The sequence below is a fragment of the Giraffa tippelskirchi genome, chromosome 6, assembly GCF_054371585.1.
Source record: "Giraffa tippelskirchi isolate mGirTip1 chromosome 6, T2T-mGirTip1v1.2.pri, whole genome shotgun sequence".
In the NCBI taxonomy this organism is placed as follows: Eukaryota; Metazoa; Chordata; class Mammalia; order Artiodactyla; family Giraffidae; genus Giraffa; species Giraffa tippelskirchi.
Genome location: NC_137280.1, coordinates 143458072 through 143477754, shown reverse-complemented (window position 1 = coordinate 143477754; position 19683 = coordinate 143458072). Strand labels below are relative to the sequence as shown.

At 40.6% G+C, this 19683-nt stretch overlaps 2 protein-coding genes across 17 annotated transcripts in view; one reads left to right on the top strand and one right to left on the bottom strand.

Annotated features, from left to right (window-relative positions):
• The window catches only part of LOC145510137 (uncharacterized), a 520288-nt gene that overhangs the window by 8961 nt on the left and 491644 nt on the right, over positions 1-19683 (bottom strand). For 7 of the 16 annotated variants that reach the window (XR_014056752.1, XR_014056771.1, XR_014056763.1 and 4 more), the window contains one exon: positions 6253-6563. The exons of the other annotated variants lie outside the window; for them this stretch is intronic. The gene's annotated coding sequence lies outside the window, so the exon portion shown is untranslated. The remainder of the gene's footprint in view (positions 1-6252; positions 6564-19683) is intronic. 16 annotated transcript variants of the gene reach the window in all.
• The window catches only part of LOC145510139 (uncharacterized), a 51255-nt gene that overhangs the window by 17000 nt on the left and 14572 nt on the right, over positions 1-19683 (top strand). The window lies entirely within an intron of this gene.

The window sequence follows — 19683 nt, the reverse complement described above, 5'->3', positions numbered from 1 at the left end:
AACTACTGAAGCCCACTTACCCTAGAGCCCATTCTCTGCAACAAGAGAAGCCACTGCAATAAGAAGCCCATGCACCACAATGAAGAGTATAGCCCCTGCTTGCTGCAACCAGAGAAAGTAGCAGTTGACTCTAGAACAGTGGGGATGGGGAGGGGGGCTGAGGAGGAGTTTAGGGGTCAAGACAGGAGGGTTTGCAGTCAGCCCTGTTCTTCTGTATCTACAGATCAATTGGGGATTGTGTAGTTATGTTACATAGTACATATTCACTGAAAAAAAATCTGTGTAAGAGTATCCACAGAGTTCAAAGCTGTGTTGTTCAAGGGTCTCTTCACATTCAAGCAGATATCCTAGGACCCAGCTGATCTGCACCTTTTTACTTGCTGTATGTACACAGAAGGGGAGAGAATCATAACTGGAAGAGACTGCAGAGGTTGTGTGACCATTCTCTCATTTACGGATGGTGGAATTGAGGCCAGACAAGTGACATGACCGTGGTCACTCAGAGCCAGAACTGGGACTGAGGCCTCAAATATCCAGCCCCAAACTCTTAAAATTCAGCATACCTAATAAAACTGTATATTATTTGCATTATTTAACCACTAAGCAAATGAAAATAGCTTTTAAAAAATTATCAAACTATGTGCTTACGGTAAACCTCTGGAAAGGATAGAAAACAAGAGAAATCAACTTCTTATTCCACTATCCAGAGAGAGCATCTCTGTAAACATTTTGGCAAATGTTTTAAGACCACACACACAGACATCCTGCTTGGGCCCTTAGCCTCCATTCCACATCCCTTTGTGCCCACTGCTGTCCACTGGGCTTAGGCTGACCCTCCCTTCCGGCTCTAGAAGTGGACACTCTGACCCAGTCAGAGCCAATGAGAGCCCAGGGACTCCTTGTTTGTGGGATTTGAGGATTAGACTACAAAGCGTTTAGAGTAAGGTCTGGAAGCATTCCAGCCATCATGCAACGACAGTGAGGGCACCTGTCTGGCTCTGGAGCTGAATGGAGCTGAGTAATAGTGTCTGTCCTTCCCCTAGGGCATAGTAGAATAATCCCTCTGCATTATAGTAACTAGCTGGCTATTAACCAGTGACTTTGATTCTCAGTAGAAGCACTTTGAGCAAGTCACTTTATCTCTCTGGGCCCACTTTCCTCATCTCTAAAGTGGAATAAATACTTTGGAGATTATAGTGAGAACAAGTTACTATTGCTGCTGTCAGTACTAATAATAATAATGACATTTACAACTGCCTCTGTTAATTGTTTGCTGTGATCAGAACTTAAGCCAAGCAGTTTAATATAATGTTTCATTTACTCCTCACACCTGCAGAGAGTAGAAGGGGGATCTGCCTATGCTTGCCTGTGTAATGGTGAAGGAATGAAGTACAGAACCAGATTCCAGCTGCCCTGGTTCCTGTCACAGTCATTTTGCTAACTGATCCCTTCTGTCTCTCTGAATGTCTGGTAGGAGGATCTTGGTGCGTTTCAGAACCTCTTGGCTGGAGGCCACCTTTGCCCTCTACAGGGGACAGGACCTTGGTTCCAAACTAGAGAGAGGGAAGTGCTGGCTGGGCTGTCGCTGGGAGGCTGGGACACTGGCCAGAGCCTTCTCTGCCTGCAGTGCCCCTCTTTCTGGCTGGGCCCCAGGGTTCCCTAAGTAACCACAGGGATGTGGCACAGATTTATGGCCCCGCTGCTCCTGAGCAAGTACCTGACATGTTCTGTCTGAGAGCAATGGTGTCTGGCTCCAGATGACTCATCAGGAGGAGAATAGACACATTCAGGCAGTACAGAAGGAAGGAAAACCCACTTCTCACCTCCCCAAAGCTAGGAGACCAAGAGGAATCACTCTATCACACACACTGTTCAAAAGGCAAATGTTCAAGACTCCCACTTTATAGATGGGGACATCTGCTCCTTCATGGAGTATGTGAGCATTGGTTGAGCTTTGTGCCAGGCTGGGTTAGATCACATGGGGAACACAAACATGGAAAAAACATAGACTCTGCCATCTACAATGCTGAACTAAGCAAAGGGAGAAGATGTGAAACAGGGAACCATCACCAGGGAGGGATGTCAGAGTGTGGCAGGGCTCCAGAGAGTCAGCATGTCAATCATTTGTATTTAAGTAGGTTCAACTTCACTTCACCTCACTTCACTTCATTCTTTTAGCATCCAGTAGGTGCTGAGGACAGCCAAGATGAACAAGAAACCCCTCAAGAAACTTTTAGAAAAGTGTTGGGATGAAACAGAGAAGTCAGGACATTTCTCTCTCATCCTCTTTCTCAGGAGTTCTTCCATAGCTCCTGCTGCACCAGAGAGGTTCAACAATGTCTATTTCAGTCTCTACCTGTTACCTCCACCTCCACCTCCATCTATACATACATACTTCTCAATGGCTTGCTATATACCAGCATGAACTTTCTATAAAGTATTATGCCAAAGAGATTTAACTCACAATAGCAAATAAATATGTAACACCCAGGAATAAATTCAACAAGAAATGTACAGGATCTAAATGGAAAAAATGACAAAATTTTAGTAAGGAGCATGAAAGAGGACTTGAACAAACATAAAGATGTATTATGCCTCTGGAAGTCTTGTAAAGATGTCAATGTCCCACAGTTTAATCTATTAATTTAAGACAATTCCATCCAAAATATCAATAGGATTTGGAATGAACTTAACAAAATGATTCCAAAGTGCTTCTGGAAGAATATATGCTTAAGAATAGCTTTTTTTTTTTTTTCAAAAAAGGAAGGCTACGTGGAGGGAATTGCCCTACTAGATTAAAATGCTGGATAATGAGACTGGCAGAGGGTAGGCTGGCAGATCACTGGAAGAGCATAGATCATCTGAAACAACATCAACTATGCATGAAAATTAATATGTGATAAAGGTGACATTTCTGTTCTTCACAAATGGTGTCAATGTTGGATATTTGGAAAAAAGTAAAGTTAGAACCTTACTTCTCACCTTACATAAAATATAAATTCCACACAAATAGAGATTGAATGCGACCATCTAAATCATGAAAATACTAAAAGAAAACATAGGTGCATAGTTTTAGCTTCTTAGGGTTAGGGAAATTCTTTTTAGCAATGGCATTAACATCATAAACCATAAAAGAAAGAGTATGACTATAAATAAAAATGTAAAACTTATGTGGAAAACCTCCGGCATTATCAAGTTAAAACACAAAGGATATATTTAAAACATACATTCAACTTGTTTAAATAATAGACAATTAACATTAGATATTAAAAAAATTCTTTTGATCAATCACAAAAAAGTGAGTAACATTCATTATAAAAATGTGAAAATGATATGAATGGATAAATCATAAATAAAATACATGAGTGATCAATAATCATATAAAAATTTGTATATTAATAAAGGACATGTAAATTGTATACAGTGGAAGTGAGAAATAGATTTAAGGGACTAGATCTGATAGACAGAGTGCCTGATGAACTATGGATGGAGGTTCATGACATTGTACAGGAGACAGGGATCAAGACCATCCCCAAGAAAAACAAATGCAAAAAAGCAAAATGTCTGTCTGAGGAGGCCTTACAAATAGCTGTGAGAAGAGAAGTGAAAAGCAAAGGAGAAAAGGAAAGATATACCCATTTGAATGCAGAGTTCCAAAGAATAGCAAGGAGACTTAAGGAAGGCTTCCTCAGCGATCAATGCAAAGAAATAAAGGAAAACAATAGAATGGGAAAGACTAGAGATCTCTTCAAGAAAATTAGAGATACCAAGGGAACATTTCATACAAAAATGGGCTCAATAAAGGACAGAAATGGTATGGACCTAACAGAAGCAGAAGATATTAAGAAGAGGTGGCAAGAATACACAGAAGACCTGTATGAAAAAGATCTTCATGACCCAGATAATCACGATGGTGTGATCACTCACCTAGAGCCAGACCTCCTGGAATGTGAAGTCAAGTGGGCCTTAGGAAGAATCACTATGAACAAAGCTAGTGGGGGTGATGGAATTCCAGTTGCGCTATTTCAAATCCTAAAAGATGATGCTGTGAAAGTGCTGCACTCAGTATGCCAGCAAACTTGGAAAACTCAGCAGTGGCCACAGGACTGGAAAAGGTCAGTTTTCATTCCAATCCCAAAGAAAGGCAATGCCAAAGAATGCTCAAACTACTGCACAATTGCACTCACATGCTAGTAAAGTAATGCTCAAAATTCTCCAAGCCAGGCTTCAGCAGTATGTGAACCATGAACTTCCAGATGTTCAAGCTGGATTTAGGAAAGGCAGAGGAACCAGAGATCAAATTGCCAACATCCGCTGGATCATTGAAAAAAGCAAGAGAGTTCCAGAAAAACATCTATTTCTGCTTTATTGACTATGCCAAAGCCTTTGACTGTGTGGATCACAATAAACTGTGGACAATTTTTCAAGAGATGGGAACACCAGACCACCTGACCTTCCTCTTGAGAAACCTGTATGCAGATCAGGAAGCAACAGTTAGAACTGGACATGGAACAACAGACTGGTTCCAAATAGGAAAAGGAGTACATGAAGGCAGTATATTGTCACCCTGCTTATTTAACTTATATGCAGAGTACATCATGAGAAACGCTGGGCTGGAGGAAGCACAAGCTGGAATCAAGATTGCTGGGAGAAATATCAATAACCTCAGATATGCAGATGACACCACCCTTATGGCAGAAAGTGAAGGAGAACTAAAGAGCCTCTTGATGAAAGTGAAAGAGGAAAGTGAAAAAGTTGGCTTAAAGCTCAACATTCAGAAAACTAAGATTATGGCATCCGGTCCCATTACTTCATGGCAAATAGTTGGGGAAACTGTGGAAACAGTGGCTGAGTTTATGCTTCTGGGCTCCAAAATCACTGCAGATGGTAATTGCAGCCATGAAATTAAAAGATGCTTACTCCTTGGAAGGAAAGTTATGACCAACCTAGACAGCGTATTAAAAAGCAGAGACATTACTTTGTCAACAAAGGTCCATCTAGTCAAGGCTATGGTTTTTCCAGTAGTCATGTATGGATGTGAGAGTTGGACTATAAAGAGAGGTGAGCACAGAAGAATTGATGCTTTTGAACTGTGGTGTTGGAGAAGACTCTTGAGAGTCCCTTGGACTGCAGGGAGATCCAACCAGTCCATCCCAAAGGAGATCAGTCCTGGGTGTTCATTGAAAGGACTGATGTTGAAGCTGAAACTCCAATACTTTGGCCGCCTGATTCAAAGAACTGACTCATTTGAAAAGACCCTGATGCTGGGAAAGATTGAGGGCAGGAGGAGAAGGGGACGACAGAGGATGAGATGGTTGGATGGCATCACCGACTCGATGGACATGGGTTTGGGTAAACTCCGGGAGCTGGTGATGGACAGGGAGGCCTGGCGTGCTGCAGTTCATGGGGTCGCCAAGAGGTGGACACAACTGAGTGACTGAACTGATCTGAACTGAAATAACCATGATATCTGGTTTTTACCTACTGAACAGATAGTAAAGAATAAAACTGAGTCTAAAAAGTCTGAAAAGGGTGAGGAAAATAGATTGTTTCATACAGCGATGGTGGGCATGTAGACTGGCACATTGCTAAGGGGCATTTGACAATATATATCAAAGGACTTGAAAATATGAAAGTCCTTTAACACAGCAATCCCACTTGTTGAAATTTATGTTAATAAAACAAGCAAACAAATGTGTAAAGATCTGTCATCATGATTTTTTATATAAAAGCAAAGACACACACACACATACTTGCAACCTGATTGGAAGCAGCTTAAATGTCTGCCAAGGGGTAACTGGTTAAGACATTACCATAAACCCACACAGAGAATGCCATGAGGTCTTTTAATGACAATGATGTAGAATCATGTTGTGTATATTTAATGACATTTTGCTTATAAAATATTGAAAATGAAAAAAACTGGGATGCCAAACTGTATAAATGGCTCAAATCTACTTTTATATAAATGTTTAGATGCTTTAAAAAGAGGTTATAAGCAGATAGACAAATATTAGCTGAGATTGTATCTGAGTAGGTAGAAAGATTATAGGTGATTTCATAATTTTCCATATTTTCTGAAGGTATTCTCTTTTTTTTTTTTTCAAACAGCAGGCCTATAATCAACTGTCTCCCTCCCCCTGCAAAAACTATTTTGAAAGGACGAAGTCAGTTGGAGTAAAATCTACTGAATAATATAGTAATCAAGATGGAAGGCTTTTTTACTTAGAAATCCACTAAAGCTGTACTTACCCATTTCCCCACAAACAGTTTGGCCTATTTTGTTCCTTCTGCTAGAAGTATTCATTTCAAGTTTCCTTCCACTTTATAATCCCAGTCCTCTCCACTGATTAGAGTCCCACCAGCCTTGGAGGGTTAGCTAAATCCCTGTGGACCTCTCTGGCTCTTGCAGCTGTATCCTCTTGCTCCTTCCTCACATTCTCCCACAGCAGCTCTGGCACCGTCCAACACAGCTCTGGCACCGTCCACACCTGCCCCTGGGTGTCACAGTTTCTTTGGAACCTGTCCTGTTTCTCTGTCTTCGGGGGATTCAAGATGGAGTTCTGCAGAATGGGATGAGGGTGGGGAAGCCCCAACCAAGAGAACAAAAGACATCAAGTTGAAAGGAAGGTCAATACTCACATCCAGGAAGGTCTAAATGCAGGAATCAGGGAGTGACCAAATCTAGCTAGGTGGACTTAAACTGGAATCAGAGACATGAGACCTACCAGGATCATGTGCTTTTAAGGACCCTTGGTTCTAGAAAACTAGCTCCAAGTAGATTAAGTGAAAACAGCAATTTACTGTGTTAGTTGAGTATCATAAGCAATTTAAAATCTGGCATGTATCTACGCTTCAGGAACAATTGGACTCAGGGTTCAAGACCCTTTGAATAACTCCTCACATACCTTATTTCATCTTTGTTTCTTTCCACAGGATGAAACCCTCTTCCTGTGATTTACAAGATGAGAAACAAGGCCACAAAAAGTCCTAGTTTTTATACCTTAGCATGTGGGCAGCCACAAAAAGCCTGGGTCCTTTACATCAATCTTGTCCCAAAACTTCCATGGAAGGGTTCAGGTAAATCTGAGGGTCGGAGTTTATATCTGAACCAATCAGCTGTCACTAGGCAATGGCTTCTGTCATTGGCTAGGCTTTGGTAGGTGACCAGCCCTGAACCATCAACACTGGCCAGGGAAAGGGCATCACATTTTTATGGCATGGCACCCACGGTGACCATATGGATAAGGGAGGGACAATTCTTAGTAAGAAGGTGCCTTGTAGGTATTTACTTCAGAGCACATAAGGATCCAGAATGGAATGGGGGAAAGAAGAGCCTGACAGTTGGCCTAGAAAACTACTTTACATTTGAAAATTATTTTTATGATCCAGCCAGCATATAATGTTTGGTTTGATTGGACACCTGCTTTATTTTTTCCTTCTAAATTATAAATGCTTTGAGGTTCTGGGCTTTTTTGTTGTCATTGTTGTTGCCCATCTCTCCGTGAGAGATTCTCTCCCAAGTCTCTAGCTTAGCTTCTATTCATTGATACTAACATCAGATAGTGAGAAAACTCCCAAGCAAAAGGAGTAGTCTGTACTGAATACTGCCAGAATAATGTCATAGAATGTTTTAAGGATTAAATGAGGTAACATATAAAATACTTAGATAATGACAGGCATCTTGCAAATGGTCAATAATTAGTAATCAAAATTATAATAAAATATTTAAAAATCACCTTGTTGGAATATATAAACATCTGTTTAATGTGCTAACAGCCTCTAATGTCTATATTCTTGATTTAACCCCTAGGTTATGAATGTAAGTCAGAAGCATACTTTGCTGAGTATAAGTGATAATTAGATGCTTATCAGATGGTGGGAATGTAAACTGATACAGCCATTATGGAGAACAGAATGGATATTCCTTTAAAAGCTAGGAATAAATCTACCATACGATCCAGTAATCCTACTATTGGGCACATACCCTGAGAAAGCCACAATTCTAATAGACACACATATCCCAAAGTTCATTGCAGCACTATTTACAACAGCCAGGACATGGAAGCAACCTAGATGTCCATCTATAAATAAATGAATAAAGAAGATGTAGTACATATATACAATGGAATATTACTCAGGCATAGAAAGAGTGAATTTGAGTCAGTTCTAGTGAGGTGGATGAACCTAGAGCCTGTTATACAGAGTGAAGTAAGTCAGAAAGAGAAAAACAAATATTGTATATTAACTCATATATATGGAATCTAGAAAAATAGTATCGATGAACCTATTTGCAGGGAAGGAATGAAGATGCAGAGGTAGAGAATGGACTTGTAGACACAGATGGGAAAGTAGAGAGTGGAATGAATAGAGAAAGTAGCATCAATATATATATATACTATCAGGTGAAAACTAGATACCTGGTGAGAAGCTGCTATATAACACAGAGAAGCCAGCCTGGTGCTCTGTGATGAGAGGGGTGCAATGTGGGGAGGGGAGGGGGCTCAAGAGAGAGAGTATATATGTATAGTTATGGCTGATTTGCACTGTTGTATGGCAGAAGCCAACACAACATTGTAAAGCAATTTTCCTCCAATTAAAAAATATTTTTTTAAAGTATATAAAAAATCTGTTAAGCATATGGCTCCCCCACCAAAAAAGATGCTTATCGTAGTTTCAATTGTCACACACACACACACACACACACACACACACACACACATACACACACACACACTTTCTGGGGATCAGGTTCTGTGATCTGCTGCTGCTGCTGCTAAGTCGCTTCAGTCGTGTCTGACTCTGTGCGACCCCATAGACAGCAGCCCACCAGGCTCTGCCGTCCCTGGGATTCTCCAGGCAAGAACACTGGAGTGGGTTGCCATTTCCTTCTCCAGTTCCTTTTAAAATCTAAAGGGCATAATTCTCTGTTATTATGCTTTATGACTATCTCAGGAGTCTCTCTCTCTTTCTCTCTCTTTTCCCCTGCTTTCTGTGTTCACAGGAAACCACTGAACTTGTTGGGTTGTGGTGGTGACAGGGGTCAACAGGGACAATTCTTCAGTAGTTCTTATGGGTGATGCAGAAGCAGCCAAATACGTTTGACAGAATCACAGATCAGCATAATTTGTTTGTTTCTTTAAAAATGTTTTTTTTTTTTTAGATCACAACTGGTTCTGCTGGTGACTTAGGAAAGGAGTAGCTCCTGACCTGGATAGTAAGTTGGTGAGATGGAATTCAAAGGACTGTGAGGGTGCCACTCGTTGTAATGGCTTTTGTGTTGTAAAGTTTTCATCAAGAAAAGGGTAGTGATGCAGAGAAGAGCCTTCCATCTCAAGTGCCAGGGGATGATAAGGAATGGCAGTTTGAGGGGAACATTGAGCAAGTACTCACAGTGTACTATAATACAAAATAAACTTCTGTGCCTCAAAAAAAAAATAAAAAAAAATGTTTAAAAATATTATAGTTGATTTACAATACTATATTAGTTTCAGTATTTTAATAAATTATAATCCATTTAAAATTATTATGAGATCATGACTACATTCTCTGTGCTGTATAGTATACCCTTGTTGCTTATTTATTTTATACATGGCAGTTTATGTCTCTTAATCCCATACCACTATCTGGCTCCTTCCCCTCCCACTCCCCATTGGAACCCCCACTAACTTGTTCTCTATATCTGTGAGTCTGTTTCTATTTTGTTATATTCATTCATTTATTTTATATTTTAGATTTTACATATAAGTGATAACATATGTCAAATATAGTATTTTTCTTATTTTACTAAGCATAATATACTTTAGGTCCATCCACATTTTTGCAAATGACAGAATTTCATTATTTTTTATGTCTAGTAATATTTCATTGCATATATATATGCAGTATATATATATGGTATATAAGATGTGGTATATATATATCCATTCATATGTTGATGGACACTTAGGTTGCTTTCATATCTTGGTTATTGTAAATAATGCTGCATGTGTCAATAAACATTGAGATGCATGTACCTTTTCAAATCACTGTTTTCATTTTCTTTGGATATATACTCAGAAGTGAAATTGCTGAATCATATGGTAGCTCTATTTTTAGTTCTTTGAGGAAATGCTGTACTACATACATTAGTGGCTGCACTAATTTACAATTTACATTCCCACCAACAGTGTATGAGAATTCCTCTTTTTCCACATTCTTGCCAACATTTGTTATTTGTAGACTTTTTGGTGATAGACATTTTGACTGGTATGAGGTGCTATCACATTGTGGTTTTCATTTGCATTTCTCTGATGATTAATGATGTTGAGCATTTTTTCATTGTCTGTTGGCCATCTGTATATCTTCCTTGAAAAAAATGTCTATTCAAGTCTTCTGCCCATTCAAAAAATTAGGTGATTTGATTTTTTGATATTGAGCTATTTATATGTTTTGAATATAAGCCCTTTATTGGTCATATAATTTGCAAATATCTTCTCCCATTCAATAGGTTGTCTTTTCATTTTGTTGATGGTTTCCTTTACTGTACAAAAGCTTTTAAGTTTAATTAGATCATACTTGTTTTATTATTGCTTTTGTTTCTTTTGCCTTAGGAGACTAATTCAAAAAACTATTGCTATGATTTATGTCAAAAAGTGTTCTGCCTCTGTTCTCTTCTAGGAGTTTTATGGTTTTAGGACTTACATTTAGGTCTCTAATCCATACTGAGAGCTTTTTATTTTTTTGGTATATGATGTGAGAAAATGTTCTGATTTTATTCTTTTACATGTAGCTGTCCCATTTTCCCAGCACCACTTATTGAAGAGATTGTCTTTTCTCCATTGTATATTATTGCCTCCCTTGTTGTTGGTTATTTCTGAGTTCTCTATTTTGTTCTATTGATCTATATGCCTGTTTTTGTGTCATTATCAAAATATTTTGATTGCTGTAGCTTTTTAATATAGTTTGAAGTCAGGGAGCATTGTATCTCCAACTTTGTTCTTTTTTTCTCAAGATTTCTTTGGCAATTCAAAGTCTTTCATGGCTCTATACAAATATTAGTATTATTTGTTCTAGTTCTGTGAAAAGTGTCATGGGTATTTTGATAGGCATTGCATTAAATCTGTAGATTGCTTTGGGTAATATGGACATTTTGACAATACTAATTCTTCCAACCCAAGAGCATGGGATATTTTTTCATTTCTTTGTATCATTTTCAATTTCCTTCATCAATGTTTTATATTTTTAAGAGTATTTTATTCTTTTTGATGCAAATGTAAAGGAGTTATTTTCTTAATTTCTCTTTCAGACAGTTTGTTATTAGTGTATAGAAAGGCAACAGATTGTTATATATTAAGTTTGTATGCTAAAACTTTACTGAATTTATTTATTAGTGCTAACAGTTTTTTGATGGAGACTTTAGGGTTTTCTATACATAGTACCATGTCATCTGCAAATAGTGACAGTTTTACCTCTCCTCTTCTAATTCAAACCAGCACAACTGGTGGAATAATAGGCAGAACCAGTGGCGATACCACAGACCAGCCTTGCCCAGGGCTTCTCTGATTGTGGTTTGCCATCCTGGCCAGGCAGGAAGAGGAGACAGGGAGAGAGAGAGAGAGGGAACAGGGAGGGGTGGCGAGTGTTATTGGCTTGATGGAGTTGGAGTTGGAGCTATGCCAGCCCCTGGGCTCTCAGGCATACTTGCTTTTTCAGGTGCCAGTGTCCCTTGTTCTTATCCTGCTACTGAGTGTTTTATAACTGGATAAGGAAGAGGTGGCCAAACTACTTATATATCCATGTAGATCAGAGTGACAGAGAAGGTCCCAGCAGACACGGACTTTGAAGATCATGGACCCAGACTATTCATTTTTTATATGAAAGCACTGGGAGTCTGGAAGGAAAATCTTGACTCAAATGTTTACCAACATGGACAGGTCTGGGTCCTTTTGAGGACCTAGATGGGACAACTCGGTGAAGAGTCACCTGTTGGTATTTGACCTTGAAGACAGGTGGACAAAGATTTCAGGAAACTTGGAAGATCATTGGAGGATACATTTCTGGAGGCAGAGAAAGTTTTAAAAATCTACTTAAATGACTATCTGTTTCATCCATAGGTGGGGCTGGTCAAGATAGCCATAGGAGCCAGTGGGAGAGGCCGAGGAGTTCAGGGAAATAGCCCCTGGAGTCCAAACCACTGCACTTCAATTCCAGCTCTGCCACCTCCTTGCTGTGTGACTTTTGGTCAGTTGCTTGATTGTCTGAGCCTTGATTGCCTCCTCAGCCACATGGAGATAATAAAGCTGTTGTCAAAAGGTTTCAAAGGGTTTCTGGGGGAAAAACTGAAAGGAAAGAAATGCAGGCAATTTCTAAATTGCCCATATTATATAAACAATTATTTGGGACTTGGACAGAGTTTGGCTACATGGAGCTTTTTTTTTAAATCTATTTTTATTTATTTGGTCATAACGGGTTTTAGTTGAGGCACATGGGATCTAACTCTCTGACAAGGGATCAAATGGTGGCTCCCTGCATTAGGAGCACATTCTTAGCCACTGGACCACCAGGGAAGTCCCACATGAGTTTTTTTTTTTTTAATCACTTCAGAAGGGAATTCTTGGATTCTTATATGCTGGGCACTGAGTTAGACACTTCCCCCAATCACTGAATATGTTTAATGACCCTGCATCTGTCTTAGCAACCTGGAGGAATAAGATGCTTGATCTACCCTGTGCTAGGCAGTGCCCTCTGCCCTTGAGAATTTTGTCCAGGGGGATGTTACATCTGAGATTCCAGTGGAGCATGGCTGATGAATATGTTTCCTGAGATGATCATGTTGGAAAACAAGAATGGATTTGACAGATAACTTAATGTGCTCTTCAACATGTGGTTAGTTTTGCATTATATTAAATTTCCAAGCCCTGTGAAATAAGGGATTCACGAGCCCCTCTCCTTCCTCCCCACTCTTCCACACCCACATTCACTGAACAATAGAGATCGTCAGATATTCCCTCCCCTCCCTGAGCGCACACCTTCCATCTGAGTCAGGAGTACACTGGAGAATTCCAGGAACACACTTAATCACTTAAAATTGGTCGGTGCCATCAATCTCTGGGGAACTGATACAAAAACTGGGAATTATAGCAAACGTTCTTCCGGAAGCACACTGCTGAAAAGATATCTCTTTTTAGGCTCGGGTTTGGTTTAAAATCCAAGGCTTTTAACATTTTAAGTTTATCTGAACTGATCTTGAATAACTGAATTGAAAGTGTTTTCTCTTCTTTCTTTGCCTATTGATAGCTTGTTTATTGAAACAGAAGAATGTTCCATTTAAAATTAATTTTCTTTTGAATTCTAGATACTAGTATCAGAAATTCTTAGTTGTGCTTAATCTGTAAGTAACAGGAGTGTTCTCTAATGATTCCACAAATCTTTACTGAGATCTTTCTATATGCCAAGCACTATGCTGGGAACTGGGATACAAGATTCATGGGTAGATGCTCAGCCATTCTTTCATTAATCTATTTCTTAATTCAACAGGTATTTACTGAGGACCTCCTGCAGGTGTCAGGCACTGCACTATGTGAAGGGGACACGGAGCTGAACAAGACAGAGATGACCCTTGCTTTCTTAGATCTTACAGTCTTTCAGTTCAGTTCAGTCGCTCAGTCGTGTCGGACTCTTTGAGACCCCATGAACTGCAGCGCACCAGGCCTCCCTGTCCATCACCAACTCCCGGAGTCTACCCAAACCCCTGTCCATCGAGTCAGTCTTTAGGAAGCACTAAAACATGGGCTGTGCCTTCTAGGAGCTCTCAGCTTGGTGGATGAAAAAGATAGAGCCACAACACCTGCAAACTACTATTAAGAACTTTAGGAGAGCTGTAGCAGAGCACTCTGGAATGCCAAAGGGAGGATGGGAATGACATTGGGGAAGGCTGCAGTTATAAATACTGAATGCAAGCTTTGGATGTCTGAGAGATGAGTATGAATTCCAATTCTACCTCTGGTTGTTCTGTGACCTTGGCCGCCCCTTGTCTTAGCGTCCTTTTCTTTTTCTGTGAAATGAAGGTAGTGGTGTCATCTACCCCAGGGTTGTCAAGCTTGAACAAGGCCGTATTTGTAAAGCACTTAACACAGTGCCTAGAGGCTACTTCTCTTTTTCAACCCTCAGAGTTCATTCTAGGCACATTCCTAGGAAGATGAAGATTCCTTTGGGTCTAAGATGCAGGGTGAGCTGGGGAAATAGGTCCATTTGGTCTTTGCTGCCATCCTAGTCTAGAAAGGTAATGCCTGGCAAGAGGAAGAATACTGGGCTCAAGCTGAGTTCCATTTGTTGGCCTAGGTCAGCATTTCTCCAAGTATGGTCTACATAGATAACTTTAGGTGGTGTGGAGGCCAACATTTTTATGTGTACTACAAAGGCACCATCTTTCCATTTATGGTGGTTCTATAATGCTTCCTTTAAAAATAAATTTACGTAAGTTAAAAAAACTGATTTGATTTAAAGGAGAACCCTAAGGACAAACCCTAAGGTATGTGAACATGGTAAAACCACAAATGGTACTTTTCTGTGGGGATCTGGGAAATACCGGCCTAGAACGAGGTTCTGAGTACCAGTTCTCCAGTCCCAGTCAAATGGAAGTGACAGCGTTGCATCCCAGGGAGCAGAGGCTTGATCCGAGACAGTGTGCATGAGGGCCCTGCACGGTGCTTCAGGTAAGAGTCCATCTTGAGAGGTTGCTCTGTTGCTGCCTCACTCAGGATTATATGATCCTCTTTTGATTATCTGCATTGTCTGTATCACTATCTAAAATTATCTTGTTTACTGTCCTCCTCTGTGATTCTGAAATTCCAAATGCCCTGAAAATGGAACATTAAAAAAAATGGGTTTGGCACTCATCAGTTTGTTCTTGATATAAATTTGCAGTTTTTGTAGCAAAATCTGACCTGAACTGATGTGAAACTATCTGTCTCCTTAATTTATCCGTCTTAGTGTAAATGTGGATATGTGCAGCTACAGAGCTGCTAAAGTGTTTGGTTATGAAGAGCTGGCCCAGACTCGATGGGGTATAAAGTATCTTATGAAATTTGAACAGCATGACCTCTCTAAAATGTGAAAAATTTTCTATCCCTCCCCGAAAACATCTGGTGGTGACTGTTTCAGATAAGGGATTGTGGCTCTCTAGTTGTTTGTTTCCCCAACCTGAACATATACCCCAAGGTGCAGGGACCTCATTTGTTTTATTTAATAATGTATCTCCAGACCTACACCAGAGACTGGCAAATAGTAAACTCTTGGTCCATGTGCATGGACCAAGACACTGAATAGATGTCTCCCTATGAGCCTGGCTCTGGTGAGGGAGTTTCTGGCAGTTCAGCAAGGATGGCTTTGGGCTGGCTGGCCCCTTGAGGAAGTAGGTAGCTGCCTCTTTTGGCCATGTGAGAGGTGAGCCTGAGACCCCTGAAACCAGGTCTGCCTCAGATCTTGGCTCTAAGAGATACTTGGTTTACTTGGGATTGTCCAAACGGGACAAGCCTTTCCAGTCTAGTCTCCCATAGCATTTTCAATTCCCAGAACCTGGTGGCAGATTGAATGCCTGTGAGGCTATCTGAACTACAGCAGAAGGCTGCAAGTCCCCGCTCTGTTTCCTGACCCACCAGCATAGCCCCACATCACTGGACTGGTATTTCCAAAAGCCTTTTGGTGATATATTGCTCTTGACTGCCTCGCGGCTCAGCTTTCTCAGACAGTACCAGTTCCTTGGCAGTAGAGAGCACCTTGCATGTAGCAAGGGCCGGGTAAATATTTACTGAATGACTGAATGGATGAATGGATGAAAGAAATAATGAATTGTATCTTTTTTGATATTTGACCTTTTCCCTTCTTCCTGGCTTGGTGCAACCCCCAAATCTTCACCTTTGAGGTGCTGGCATGCATATCTTGCTCCCCATTTTGTTTTACAGTATGTTCAACTCTCATTCTTGGTTTCCAGGCTGTGACTGTCACTTGGAGACCCTTCTTCTAGGCTGCATCTTCATCCTCATCTTCATCTTTGTTAAGCATTGCACGAACACTTCTTGTGGACCAGGGACTATACTTAAGCTCATCATCTTATTTAATTATTTTATTTCATCTCACATGGAGTCAAACCTAGCCTAAAGCAAAGGACTGAGGGAGCAAGGTTGCGGGAGAGTGTTGTGAAAATTCTCAGCAATGAATCACTGATGTTTTGCCTAAGAGCTAAAAGCAGTCAATTTATTTGGTGTCTTTTCACTTCCAAATCATCCAGCTCCTGCAGGAGCCTTTGCTTGGGGACATTAATTCAAGTTTAGGGCCTCCTTTTTCTGTCGTGGAAGCCACCATCCTACTTGGTTTCCTTTCCCACCTCAACAAGTTTGCTGATGTGGAATTTATTTTATGCTGAGGTGTCAGCCCTCGAGGCGCTAGGTCTTCATGAATATAATTCAAGGTGGCAGAAGTTGAGTGGAGAAAGTGTAGGGTGAGCAATTTTCAAGCCATGTTTGTCCTTAATACTGTGTAGTTTTATTTATTTATTTTATTATAAAAGTCATCTTTGAGTTTATTGATTAAATAAGCTGTGCATGCAAAAGTGCAGTGAGCCATAAAGGAGTGCACAGCTTCAAGGCGTTACTGAAATCAGTATCTTCGGGTTTGTGTGTATAGCAGAGAGCTCTATTGAGATGACATTTGCATTTATTTGCTTCTTCTCAGAAGAAGGATCCACAAGAACACCTGGGACTCACCGAGTGCAGTCCCCTTCCTAGAAGGTGGATGGATTCACTGAGGATGGGATACTTAGAAGGTCAGGTGCAGAGTGAGCTGCTACATGATCAAAGGAGAATGAATCCAAAGAGGCCCTTTTAACCTGAGAATTACTTAAGGTGATTGGGCAGAAAGTATTTTCAAGAAAACCATGTCAATGTATTTCCCATTCCACAGGCTTGTCTTACGATGTGACATTTCTCCATTGAGAAGTGAAGGTCTTTGTTTTCTTCCCTTGAAATGAGGTGGATCTTTGTAACTGCCTTGACCGATAGAATGTGGTAGAAGTGATGCCACATGACTTCTGAGGTTAGAATGCAATACTGCTTCTACCTGACTCTTGGAACCCAGTGCCATATTGTAAGGAAGCCCAAGCCATGGAGAGGCCATGCATGGGTGGGAGGTGTTTCAGCTGGTCACCCCAGCTAGGTCCTCAGCCAGCAGCCAGCATCACCTGCTAGATAGATGAGTGCATGAGCCCTTAGATGTATGGAACCTGCAACATTTGAGTTTTCTAGCTGAGACCCTCAAACATTGTGGAGCAGAGATAAGCCATACCTATTGTGCCCTGACTGAATTCCTGATCCTCAAAATCCATGAAAGGTAATAAACTACTCTTGTTTTAAGCCACTAAGTTTTGAAGTGACTTATCATGCAACATTAGATGACTAATTTAATAGATGACAATTTAGAATAAGAGGAGCGGGGTGAGTGTCCTACTCCTTAGAGATCCTTGGCTAACATTGCAAGGAGGCTGGAGGTTCTGAAATTGCAAGGGGGTAGAGTTTAGTAATATATGATAGTGCTTGGTCTGGGAGAGGGGGAGATGCAACAAAACCAAGAGCTTCCTGGATAGGGATGAATCTTGTGGGTTTTGAACTTAACCTTCAAGGAGAGTGACTCTTCTTCAAAGTCATGGCTGGAGACGGCTTGCTTCTACACCCCTGGATGCTGGAAGCTGGTAGCACACTCCAGCCTCTGAGGACTTCTAGAGGATTCTAGGCCAGTATGCTTGTTTGCCATTGCCTTTTTCTCTTGGATATTATAGGAGATGAAACTCCCTAAAACTCATGGGCAATCGTATATGCTAGACTAAAGACATAAGATCTCTGGTCACAAAACAAGGAAGGAGTTTATGCTAGTAGAGGTTCTCAGTTGCAAGCAACAGACAATTACTCTAGAGGATTTAAGCAGAAAATGAAATTATTAGAAAAATTTAAATAGTTTTCAAAATCCCTGGGCGTCTAGATCATGTCTAACCAGTTTGGTCAGGACATAGTTGCCACAGCACTGGAAAGCCTGGATATGGCTACTTCTACATCAGGATGCAACCTCCCTGACTTTAATTCTTTGTGTCACTAGCTCCTGGTTCCAAGTCTAAGAATAGATGTATCCGATTGGTGGAGCCTTGGTCATATGTTACCTCCTAGTTACAAGGGAAGCTAGGAAATTCAAGATCTAGGGTTTCATACTGTACAGTGGCGGATTCCCCCTCCTAAAAAAGGAAGATACTTTAGGTACTGGACAGATAAAAAAAACCTGCAATGTCTACTACTGGGTTGCTATTGTGGGTATATCACTTTGTCATTATGTATTTGTAGGGAGAGCACAGACCCTGGCAAAATTCCTGGGAAGAAGGTAACATTCAGAAAATGTGGTGTGATTGTTTCCTGCTTATTCTCAGCACCATTCTTGCCTTTCCACACCTTAATCTTCATTATAGGGCCTGGACTTCAGCAAACCACAGTTTCCATATCCCCTGTGTAGCTTCAGCCAAGGGGAAGCAGTGGTAGGATGTTGGAAGGTGGGAGGAAGTGAGAAGGTATGTTCTTTGTACAATTTTTGGGAGTGACTATTTCTGGAGATTCTAACCTCAGCCACAACAGTTCAGTACCAGCTTGGAAGAACCCTCCCTGGTAGTCCTATGACAGATGCAGAGGTCCCTCCTTCATGAGTCTATCACCCTTTCTGGCACCCCTAGAGATGCAGTCATAAGCACATTCCTGCACTTGGATAATAACATGCTGTCGTCTCTGTCCAAACCCTTGGAGTAGTAGCTGCTTTCTGCGTTTTCCTTGTCTCCAGCTTACCTCAACTTTTCGTATTTATTCTTCTAGCATTTCCAACACTTTGTAAGTACTTCGCTGGATTAAATCCTCTGATTTGAATTATTAATATGCTTGGTGTTTCCTGACTGGTCTCTGATTGATACACTTGGTAATTTGGTCAGAACAATATGCCTTATATTTATAACATAGTTCTCAATTTCAAAGAGGTTTAATGTTTGGAATTACTCCCATTTCTTCCCCTTTCCAACTGGTTAACTCATATGTACTGTTCAAAACTTTGTTCAGACATTAGTTCTCCAGAAGCCTTCCTGATATTACCCCTGCATTCTGCCCCTCTAAGCCCTATAGTACCACACACTCATAGGGAGGTATATGACAATAGTGTTTGTTGATATTCATAGTGACAGTTATGTAGATTAGAAGTGTATATTTGCAAGAGAATGCTTCAGTAGCATTTCTTAGGCAAGTGTGCTGATCTCTGAGTCTGGAATCCTAGTCCCGATTCCATTATTAGCTACTGTGCAAACTTGGAAGTCAGATGACTTCTCTAGGCTGTAGTTTCCTATCCTGAAAAATGAGTAGGTTCAATCAGGAGAGTGATTTCCAAACTGTAAAAAAAAATTTTTGAGTAATATTACATGAAAGCCCAAATGGAAACCAGAAATAGATGATCTGGTGGAAGTCAGGGGTGGGCATGCTAGAGTTCCATGAATTCCGGTCTTCCTCTAGCTCCAAACCCTTGGTAGCACTTTCACCATTCCTCTAGGGCTCCACCGAGCAAAGTTATAACTCTGCACTAGATCGTCTCTTCTATAGGCACAAGTAGGTGATCCAATTAAATATGATGCCC